The sequence below is a fragment of the Vanessa tameamea genome, chromosome 26 (assembly GCF_037043105.1).
Source record: "Vanessa tameamea isolate UH-Manoa-2023 chromosome 26, ilVanTame1 primary haplotype, whole genome shotgun sequence".
Lineage (NCBI taxonomy): Eukaryota > Metazoa > Arthropoda > Insecta > Lepidoptera > Nymphalidae > Vanessa > Vanessa tameamea.
Genome location: NC_087334.1, coordinates 6,438,023 through 6,450,670, shown reverse-complemented (window position 1 = coordinate 6,450,670; position 12,648 = coordinate 6,438,023).

Below are 12,648 nucleotides of genomic sequence, written 5' to 3'. Positions count from 1 at the left end.
GACAGCTAGATCTATGTTGTTATACTTATAAAGTCTTGTAATTAAAATCTTAAATTTTAGAATCAAATATTTATCCCAAAAAATAACATTAAAAAAAATGGTTTATAATTTTATTTTAATAGCTATATTAACGTATATTTACAATTTAATAGTTTATTATAACAATTTGATGATAAAAGCAGTAATAATATGATCATAATTATAATGCGTCAATGTCGGAAGATTATCTTTCCAATTGTTCTCGATGTTTCGTTGAGCCTCGTGAAAATATACGAATATTAACTGTTTCATTTGCGCTTATTAAGCCTTATGTGCTGGCTCGGAACAGTGACTATTGTGCAAATAGCATGTCAAGAAGCATTATATAAACTGCATATGCTTAAATACTCGTAGAACACATTCGAAATTTAAAAATAAAAATTCTTCATTTTGGATTCAAATGTGGAAATATGGACATATTATTTGATTTAATGTAACATTTAGTCATATAAATAGATGCATCGTAATCGTAGAACTCATTCGAAATTTAAAAAATAAATTATATTTTTATCAATTTTAATAGTTTACATACAGACTTTTATTGTATTTCGATTCGTATGGACGGATCATTGTGATTAATTTAAAGTGATTTCTATCAAGCGATACACGTTTATCTAATATTATGTTATTTTGTTTGTACATACATCATAACGCTGACTTGCAATTTGCCATTTTTGTGTAATACGTACGCAGATATTTTTTTACAAAATATAGTTTCTGTCCTCTAATGTCGTAGATCATAGATTCAGATAGTAAATGGCGCTAATAATCTTGTCCCCGATTTTTATTAATATATATAAAAATAAATCGAGTTGTATTATTGTATGCCCGATTCCATAATCCGATTTTCAGATTAAAGTTTATCATTTTCATTGTATTTATTGTTCTGTGATTTTTATGTGAAATAAGCATATGAGTTAAGTATATATTATGCAAATAACTACCACGTCTGTGTTGGAAGTAACGGATAATTTCTTCCATGGGTTCCGTCATTTTGTAAAACGTTTAATATGAAACGAATATGATCGTTTTTATAATCTTACAAAACTGTTCCATATTTAAAAATAGAAATACAGATTCTGGAACAATATGAGATCCTAAGTTGAAATAAGTAATATATAGAGATATCGTGTAATAATAAATTCAACTTTATTTGTAATGTGATTTGGTTGAAATTGGTTAATCATAAATATTCATATTAGGACTAGATGACACTGAAATGAATTTATATGCCCCAAACTGTCCCAATCTTTAACATTTCAGGAAGGATTCGATATACTTAATAGATTAAAAGTATATATTTGTTTTTTTTTTTATTAATAGCTATATACTGTATGATTTTGCTAGTATCGTTTTTTTTTTTTTGGAAAAATATTTTGTTATTAATATTGTTAGTATTAATAATAATTGAATGGTTTTCGATTGCGGGTATTATAAATAATACAGGGTTTTTAAGTTAATTCCATTTATTTAACATATGTGACATAATCCTTATACATTAATAAAAATAATAAAGATATAATTATATTTTTATACAAACGTATGAAGAATCTTACATTATGTTACTAATCGTAATATATATTTATATAATTTAAATTAAGAATTGAACACCAAAATCGGTGAAAGGAGGTCGAGTATAAGTCAACCTTCTTTGCTATAATATACAAACTATTCTAACATGCTGCGAAACTAGGATAATGTCACTTTTTTCAGTATACTTTTGAAGTTATACGCGCATATAAAAAGCTACAATACAATGCATCCCCTTATTAAAGGAATTCAATCTTTTTGATGTATTTTTTAAGAAAATCGCCTCAGTTCCTTTATTTTTTTGCATAGAGGTCATTCACCTATATCCTGTCCTTATGCAAATATTGGCTACCAACTCGCTTAGTTTCATCAATATTGGGCAGTCATTTTTATATTTTCTGGTATTTTTTAATTATTTTGTTTATATTAGGTATTCGGTGCACAGATATCTTGTTACAATTTTATTACATGTATGTATAGGTTATTAACAATACAAACATTTGAGCCAAATCATTGGCCATGCGATCCAAATGTGACAAACTAATGGAGTTTTTTCTTTACTTTTCACGCTTGATTATACAAATTTTGTATATGGGGGGCGGTATATTTGGTGGATGGTAACCAACGAGTCGGACCACCTACCAGCGAACATTGATATTAAATTCAGGTTCGCGTCATAATGGAATGTGTTGCTATATAGATAGCGGCGTGCTATTCAGTTTTTAATATTAGACCACGTGCCGCCATTTTGATTAAAGCATTTGCGCTTTTGTCGCCGTCAGCTATGCGTTTAAAAATTTTAATAATTTACTTTACCGACTGGACCGGTCGTTTATCAATAAGGCGTAATAGCAGGGAAAAACGGGTAGTATTCAACATACTTATACACGACGTAGGGTGAAACAACAGAGCTATAGGTATCCTGGATAGTTTTTGTCTCGCCATCCCGCTCTAGCACTTGCGCAGACTCGTCATCATCATCATGACTCCCCCCCCGGGCGAGGGTGACGGGGTGCACCCCCACACATCAATATACAGCAAACAGCGTAGATAAAATAAACCCATACGAATGCATTTCTGTATACGTATGCAGCCACGCGTACACACACAAATGTAAAATATAAACGCACACACGTAAATATTTATACAAAATTGAAGGCAGATAATTACATTAACATTATATTCTATCTGCACCTATATATGGTATACGTGGGTGGGTTTTCGGAAAATGGGAAAATGTTTTTCGGGTGATTTTTCGGACGAAATTTTCTGTCGATACGCGATTTAAATGCCGGTGTCGGGGCTTTCGACTGTAACATTTTATTGCGTTCCGTTTTTTTAAAGTGCAAAATTGATGAACGTTTTTGTTCGCATTCATCGGAAAGGCGGTTGACGAGTGATTAAAATTGAACGGAACGTTGAAAGGGAATACTTAACGATATTAGATAGTTTTTAAACGTATAACGGTATATGCCAACTTATTTGCTCCCTACTATGTCCGCGGGATCAATACAGCAGCCTGCTAGGCCTCATTTAAATAAATCTCTTTGTTTCCGCGTGATACAGATAAAATATTAAAAAAAAAATTGAGTTGCCTGGAAATGACCTTACGCAGTCGTATTTATGTTTATAATAATCATATATGTGTTATTTATATTAACTATTGTATCGTTTACTTTGTTATTAAATACAAAACCATAAACGGTTGATTTCAACAGTTGATTTGATTTTGCAGTCAAGTTTTCGTAAAAAATATCTATATGAGACTATTTTGATTTCAAGACATACAAATTTGGGTAAAACTAATTTTGAATCGACAAGTTATAAATGTTAGGTATTTAAGTTAAATTCCACTATTCATTAAAATAAATATAACTTCTAATTCTATAGCTAATGTAAATTGACGGTTACGCATTGAAACGACCATCGTCACCACAGTGACTAACGCTTTGAAGAGTTATTGGGCTAAAATACACATACAGATACAAAAGATAAATGGAATTGTTTTAAGTACAGATAAAAAATATATTTTTCGAGTAGGTTCTAAGTTTAAATTATCATTTAATGTCATCATGTTTAATCTGTGATAATACTAATATCGGTTTGGAAACTAAGGAGAATAATTGACATGAAACCTTTTTATATGTATTATGTACATACAGTATATATGTATATAGAATCATTAGTTTAAATATTTATTAAATGATTACTTGATCTCTTATGAAAAATTATATATATCTCGATGTATCTCGAATGTGTGAATTTTTTTGTCTCTTTTTAGGGAACCACTAAGGTTTACGGCCTTTCATCCCAGAATCAAAAAAAAAAATGGTTTTCGTCATATCGAATCTAACAAGTAAATGATGATTATAAATGTCATTTAAGGGTATTTGATAAACAATGCTGTCTTTTTCTAATAAATGACAAATCAGTAACGACAGAAAGAGTAAATATTAAGTAAACACCCCAGCGACGTATATAACTAAGGCCTGAAATTATATATCTCATATGGAACCAAGGTTTCATATTATGAAACATATACTAACAAGTTGTAACAAAATTTTAATTAATATTAATGAACCTTAACATAAAATAGCATATAATAGCATATAATAGCATAAAATAACTATATAATGCTATGAATAAAAATAGAGTTAGTTTTCATGGCTCTAAAGTCGTATACTCGTTTGAAGCCTAAGTCGCGGTGGTCGCAGACAGGGTCTGTCAATCCAATGAATATATAATATGGCCCTCGTTCTCACTTTAAATCCCTACATCTATATATATATATATATATGTATAATGGTATATTATGTATATCTTCTCTCTACTCTGTTATTTATAGAGATAATCAGAATAAGCCCAAGCCTTTGCATTAGGTCAAAATCAATAAAAAAAAAATGAACAAACAAAATGCCACTGTTCGATTTTTTTAATTTGGAAAACATAATATTATTATTTATTGTATGGACTCTTAGGTATAGATATTTTTTCGTAGTATATCAGTTATATTTTTTATGTAAATGGTTTATGTAAAATGTATGTACTATTTACATAATAATTACATAACTAAATAATTGAGCGTGGGTCAGTCTGCGGTCAAAATAGTTGCAAGCTCCGTAGCGAAGTGTTTGTGGCGCAGTTACCTAAGTTATATACGAAAATCAAACGCTGGAATAGCTCAGTAGTGGCGAGTATGTGAATGGGATACTATGGTATGGGATTCAAATGTAAACTGAAATATATAGGTTATTTTATGTACATAATTATGTAGGAAACATATTTTCAGATAAATACCATACATATATTCGCCACTACTGCCTAAGACATATTGTTTCGAGGAAATGACTTGGAGCTTATAACACCACGACGCTCTAAATTGGGTTGGTGGAATTTCATCGGACAGATGCGGTTTTCTTGGCTATGTTTTCTTCCACCATCAAGCGCTAGAGGTATAACACATAAATACCTTACTAAATTCATGAAAATTCAGTGTGCTTCCCGGATTCCAAGATACAACCTTTGTTCAATATTCAGATGTTGTAACGAGTGACCATCTATTTCATACTTTAAATATGTTAAAAAAATGTATTCAAATCGTTTTAAGTAACACAAAAAACATTAAAAACTTCAAATATATTCTGTGTATAGCCCAATAACAAAAAATCGTACTTAGAATATATATATTATACGCCTGTATATATTCTAATCCAAAGTCTAATATAAGGGCTGGATACATTGATATATACTCCAGGCACACGTCCGCATCCAAAACCGAATGAAGACAAACCTATAAGTCGACCATACGACACAGCACCACCACCGCTGTCACCCTGGAAAGAACGCAAAATTATTTCACAGTATTATAGGTAGGCTATTGACCTCATCTGGGCGACCACCCTCCCCGGTATCCTCCAGCTCCGTAACGCTATGCGTTGTTGTCTCGACGTGAAGGGTGAATGAATCACTGTTAATTACGGTGGACACTGAAAATTGACAGAAATTGCAGAAATCACACGCAACACCAGCCTAATGTAATGCATTTAAATATTTATTTAAAATCAATGATTATTCAAAAGAATATTATATAATTTTCTATAGGTAGACGTAATTTTTTTATTTCTTATTTCATATGTTTTAATTGGACATTTTCTATTGTTATATCCTTAAAAATCTTGGACTGCGTTAAATACATTCAAATATCGATAGAAATGTATCTATTTATACGTTCGATATATTTTTTGAGAATAAATTCAGCTACAATTTTACAACTGTTTTTTTTTTAATTTCGTTATAAATATTACCAGTTTGTCTTATTACAGAGCATAGACTCTCACTGTTTTGAAGTATGTAATGTCTGAGAGGCTTTAGACATTTGAATATTTTACAAAAATATTTTGGTTTCTGTTACAAGTATCTTAAGTTACCAGCCTTTATTCAATACAGTAATACCATAGACTATAAAACAATTAAACAAAACGCTGAAAACGATAAAATCTGTTAAAACTATTTAAATAAATTATATTACCAAACGTGGTAGACAAGTGAGTCCATAGAATTCAGTATTATTTGTCGGTTACTAGTGAAAATTAACACAGTACTAACCGGAGCATTGATCTATTGAAACCTAATAAATCTAGACACAACACAATACGTAGTGTTCACAATCAACCGAAGTGATAAAATCGATTGTTTGCGCTCCATGCCATGCCTCTATCATTTAAATTGTAAATATGTGTGCTATTGTATACTCAATTTATACACCCTGTAGATCTTCCTTCGCTTAACAAATCTATTGTAATAAAAAAAAGCAAAAATTCAAATGTATTGTTTGAATTTGGAATTTCCAAATTTTTAATAATAATTACCGTCAGTTCTAAAGTGAGTTTCTAAATTTCAATCTCAATGAACAAACATACGGGCTTGTGTTTACATATTGCGTACAATACTAAGCAAATTTGTGAGACCTTTGACTAGTTTTAACCGGCTAATACTACATTTTCAAAGGACTTTTGATTTGTTCAAAATTCGAAATGTTCAAACTGCTGATCTCACCTGACAGGCGTCGCCATCTTCGTCACCAGCGCAGAACATTCTAGAAGTAAGCGTGTTATTGTACCAGGTCTGTCCAACCTTTTGACATTCTTGTAGAGAAACTAACGACAATTTTACTTGTTGTAATATATTTCTATAATCACCCTAAAAACACAAAAGCGATTTCAAATGAGAAACGTTTTTAAATTCATTAATGTTTACGTTTATATTGAAAATTAGCTGTGTCCCGTTGTTGCACAGGGCATTAAAATAATGCTGTTATTTTTAAATCACAGACAGACAGCTTATTATTATTTATTTGTGTATATTGTGACTATTAATAAGAAAACTCTCGACCCCGCTTATGCGATTTGAATTGTTGTTAATATCCATTTAGTCTCATGATACTAACACATTCATACAAACAGTAAGATATTTATTTTATATCCCATTTGTCTAATTATTTGTTAAAGTAGCCCTCGGTGCACGTACTTTGATACCTATACCATACCTATATATATTTATTTACGTATATGAATATGTTACAGATGTTAGTTTTTTAATTATTGTTACTAATGTCAATGAATTCACTCAGTTATTTGGTTCACTCGCAGAAATCACTTTTTGCGATATGTTTGATATTTTTAATGGTTACGCTTTTGTGCACGTATCATTTAAAATAGCATTAATCTTCATGACAAATATACAATCAACAAAAATATACAAATTAAATCTATGTGTATATTATTTTTTTAAATTATATTTTTCGTAAATATATCGAAACTTCATTGAATCGATTAATATGTGTCGTCGGATATGAATCCACTACCCATATCCTATATACCAGACAGGACATTGCATTAAACGAAACATTAATTTATTATTGATCTCTCCACATCAGAGAGCACATTAAGCTGTCATTCGGTTATCATTCCACGTTTACTGATTTTCGCGAAAATGTTTGCAATAATTTAAATTTTGACGAATGCTTTTTATATCAATAATTCATATCCTCCTTTTATATGCAATCGAAAGTCCCGATTGCTGTCCAACTACACGTAAAATAGATTCCTAACGACATTGCAATAAGACTTGTATTTGATAGATTGATATATTACTGCTATGTATTAAAACTTTGACCGATCAGTCAAATGTCATAAGCAGGACAGGATTAACTTGTAACTACGGTTCGAATAATATCTTTATTTAATGATCATTTTTTGATTGGGAAAGTCTAGCAGGTCTTACAATAGCTGAATAATTCTTAGACGTTATTAGCCAGAGTTTCCAGCGATAACAACTCAATATATAAGACTTTCATCAAAAGTTAGAATTTTTGATAAATCTGCCTTAGTTATGCAGGTTATTTTTTTTAATTTGGTCTCGTTTGTGAATATGTTTTATGATAACACAGAAAGGCTACGATTGGCTGGATTGGATGACTTAAAGTACTTACAGATACAAGAGTTTACATCTTAAACTACATGATGGGTAGTGCATTAAGTGTGCAAAAGTTATCTCTAATTCAAACACTGCCAGTGATAATAAGAGCGAAGGTTTAAGAGTTGTAATACCTTTGATAGAATGACTCTTAAAATATATTCAAAATAAGAACTCAAAGTTACCTTCTCCTCGGAATACCCCCATCCAGACACAGTTATATGGTCGCCACAACGTCCATCACTGATTGTTATGTTCTTCACACTGTCTCCAAACCGCAAGTCTCTGTACAATTCAAGGAGCTGCACGTCATAATCAAACGAATGATCTTTTTTGTATAATGGATGTATGACATGCAATTTTATTCTTATTTTTGGACCCTTTAAACGATATCGGCTTCCAACTCGAATGAAGTCACTTTCAGTTCTGTAAATTTATTAAATGGAAAAAGATAATATGGTAATTCTGATAAAATTATCACGATAACTATTCCCAAGGATACTATTTTATGTCATTCAAGAGTCTGGACAAGCAAAGATACTTTTATATTCCCCTATTCCCGTAATTGTATATAACCTTAAGGTGAGGTACCTTTTTATAAGGGAAAATGTATATGAATAAAATTAGTAAATATCATTCTATATTTAAAACTCAAATGTAATGTTGCTAAAATTTAAATTTATACATTCTTTTGTTTTTTTTTAGGGTCATTGTGGACATGTACTGCTACAGATTCTACCACTGAAACCAACTTTGTATTGTAAGTTATATATATTGCTCATTGTAAAAGTGAACTGTAAGGTTCTTTATGAGTAATAAAAAAGTTGTTTAACCCGAAATCTGACTCAAATGGAGGGAGATTAACTAGAGGACCAAAGGCTTAATGTACTTTTCGAAGTCAAATGTATTTCTTCATGGTATTTATTTTAAGTACATAACAATTATTTGGTCCAGATTAAAGCCGCAGTCTTCATCGCCGGACTATTCAGGCTCAAAAACGTAATAAAAAAGAATTTAATATTAAACAATAATATTAAATTTACATAGCCGCACGAATTCAAGAGGCCTGTAACTATAAAATAGAATATTCAACGTTGGAATATCTTGAAACAAAATATAGAATGTGGTAAATTTTCCATTTTCAGCTTGTAGGTATTAGGTAGACGTCGCTTCACATTCAATTCAAGACGAGGTTTGATAGACTCGGGTTATTTCGGTAAAACACTGAATTCAAGATTGTTTGCGGTGATTGGAAATCTTGCCGAAGCTTTGAAAATCTTATCACAATATCTCGCACAATGAAGTATAAAAATGATATAATATTATTCATGCATATAAAATTTCGGATGTTTACCCGTATGATAACACTTTGTAAGGAAATATAATATATCATCCCCTATGTATAAAAAGTCCCTATTTGCATTTGCCACGCTATAATTTGAAAACGACTGTACCGATTTCATACATCTTCTCTTTTTTTAAGTATTTTAATACTTTATAGAAGGTTCTATAGGAAAGAAAAATACACAGAAAATTTCAATTTTCTGTGCATTTTTCGGTTGAAAATTGTCGTTTGCAAAATTTCGTGTCAAAATTGAAGTTCATGGCGTATTAGCCGTTTACACGGTCTTTCTAATACTTGTGATTGTGAGCTAAATACCCAGTGTATTTGGCTTCGTCAAACGTCAGCTTCTGTTGGGACAGCTTGTAGTATAAAAAAAGCTATTATGCTGACCTTTACACCAGTATAAATTGTACCAATAAAAAGTATAAATTATTATAGGCATAAAGGGTATTTTAATTTGGTACAGAACGTCTTGCCGTAGAATTTCGCGAAATTATTATTTAACGGGCATTTTTTCGTGTTTCCACCTACAATCTTCAATCTCATTCAATAGATCCATTCAATTCAATTCGACGTAGAAGAATAGCTATATTTTTTTACCCACAATGCGCAGCCGTTAAAACCCACTTCTTGTCCAGCAACACACCGCCACAGATATCCCCATAGTTCACATGATATGACGCCTGCTCTATATCTATATCTGTACCACCTAATATGCTGAAAATATAATTATTATATGACGTGTGTCACCAAGTTAGTTACAATATGGAATTAGAACTCGCTTGACTGCACTGGTTTAGCTTTACATATAGTTTCTATATGATGCAATCACTGCTGCTTCCGAAGGAATTTCGAATGTTTGTTTTTAATTTCGATAGTGATAACAGTTAAAATTTTAATATATTTCAATGTATTGGATGTTTATGGAAAATATTTTAAAGAAATTGGATTAGAAAGAGATTTGCAAGTATTTGTCCTGACTGTTTTAATAAAGGTGGACGAGCACATGGGCCACATGAAGGCAAGAAGTCACCGCCGCTGAAAAACATTGGCGATGTAAGAAATTTATTTTCCGTTACATAATCAATGCGCCATCAACCTTGGGAACTAAGGCATTATATCCCTTATGCCGTTGTGTCGTTATACTATCTCACCCACCTTTTAAACCGGAACAGAACAATACTATGTTGCCGTTTGGCGGTAGCATAGTATATTTGGTGTCTACGCAAACGGCCTTGCACAAAGCCTTACCACCAAGAAAAATACACAGGTATTGTTTCTTGGATCCATTTTTTTTTTTTATGTTATAAATTGGCGGACGAGCAAATGGGCCACCTGATGGTAAGTGGTTACCACCGTCCATAGACAATAGCGCTGAAAGAAATATTAACCATTCCATACAACGCCAATGGTCCACCAACTTTGGGAACTTAGATGTTACGTCCCTTGTGCCTGTAGTTACACTGGCTCACTCGACCTTCAAACCGAAACACAACAATGTGGCGGTAGAATATCTGATGAGTGGGTGGTACCTATCCAGGCGGACTTGTACAAAGCCCTACCATGAAGTAATATAATTATCATAATGGACATTATTTTAAGATTTATTACTATAACGCAGCCTGTTGTCGAGTTCCCATATATATACATATATTTAATGAACAACAAAGACAATGTATATACATTATACATACATTATTCTCTGGAGTACTCTGATAACGAATTTTACTTATATACTGATTGGAAGTCCAGTAGTATCAATCAAAGTCTTCTTATATTAAACGCAAGATTTAAAGTTAACCGATCTTCACGAGATGAAGCACTGTTTGAAAGATATTCATTTGGCAGAAAGTAATTTGACACATATAGGTAACCTCACGATATTATCCTTAATCACTTACTATGAGATGATAAATTACATAAGAGTTATTTTTATAACTATATATTAAAATAAATAGAAATAAATATAAGTAAAAGTTTGTAAATGTCTTTTTGAGAAGGTTTGTATGTTACTCTACTACGCTGCTCCAATGAGGTTTAGATACACGTTGCCTATTTTCATCAGCCACGTGCAGGTTTCCTCGCGATGTTTTCATTCATCGTCACACGCGAGATGAATTCTAAGCACAATAATGTGAATATGTAGTGTTTCTTGCCCGGCTATGAACTCGGAATCATCGCTTAAGATGTTGTAGGCTTCTTCTAAACACTGGTTCCAACACGGCTCTAAATCAAAATAAATAAAGAACTATTGGTAACTAACGAAACTCCACCGTCAACATTGATTACTACAAGAACGAAAATGAAACGCTTGTATGTTTTCATTATTCTATTTCGAAGCACATTGTTATAATCGTGTATTTTTAATTGAATTTTCATTATATTTTATCCAATGAAATTAATCAATACAAAAAGTCATATCGAAATGTCTTGCTCGTAATAATTAACTTTTTACAAACAAGAAAAGTTGTTTTTTTTTTAAGTAAATTTATCGTTTATGTTACCTATATGGGTAATTAATTACGATTATTCATGTAAACATGTATTTATTAAAGTCAGGATTTCCTAAAATCTAGGAAGAAATGTCATTCAAAAAAAGGTACCATAATATCCTAAAAATAAAGCACTTTCCTTTTAAAAAATAATATTTTTTAGATGATTTGGACTCAAAACAAATTTAGAAAGTCCGTTCATAGAGCCGCCTCTAAATTTCTTCTATTTTAAAGTAACCGCCATGATATTCTATCAATCATGACGTTGCCTTACATATTTATAGAGATGGCAAAATGCAACCTAATTTGAAATTCATATAACATTTAAGGCGCACAGAATGTAAGCATTAAAAACGGTTTATTAAAAACAAGTACAGGTGACATAACATATTGACAGACACAAGGAAAAGTTAAGAGATGACAAAATAGTATTTAAGCCATTAGGCGTTGTTTAACTTCTTCCAACAGAAAACATAACGTTTGTAAATAGAACACTATGGACCAAAATGCCATTAGTCACGTCACATATGTGTGTCCTATTGACCATTGAAAATGTGCGATTAGTTATAGCTGTTTGTACTATAAACGGATACACCTTCAGATTTCTATTCGTATCGAATAGAATTTCATTAAAGAAATAGAATCATTGTTACACTTGGTCTATAACCGAATATGGCTGAGCTGTCACAATACCATACCATTTACGTCATGAGTTACGAACAGAAGGAGACAAGAAATAAGTGCAGTTAATATCGGTATCTAACTAGA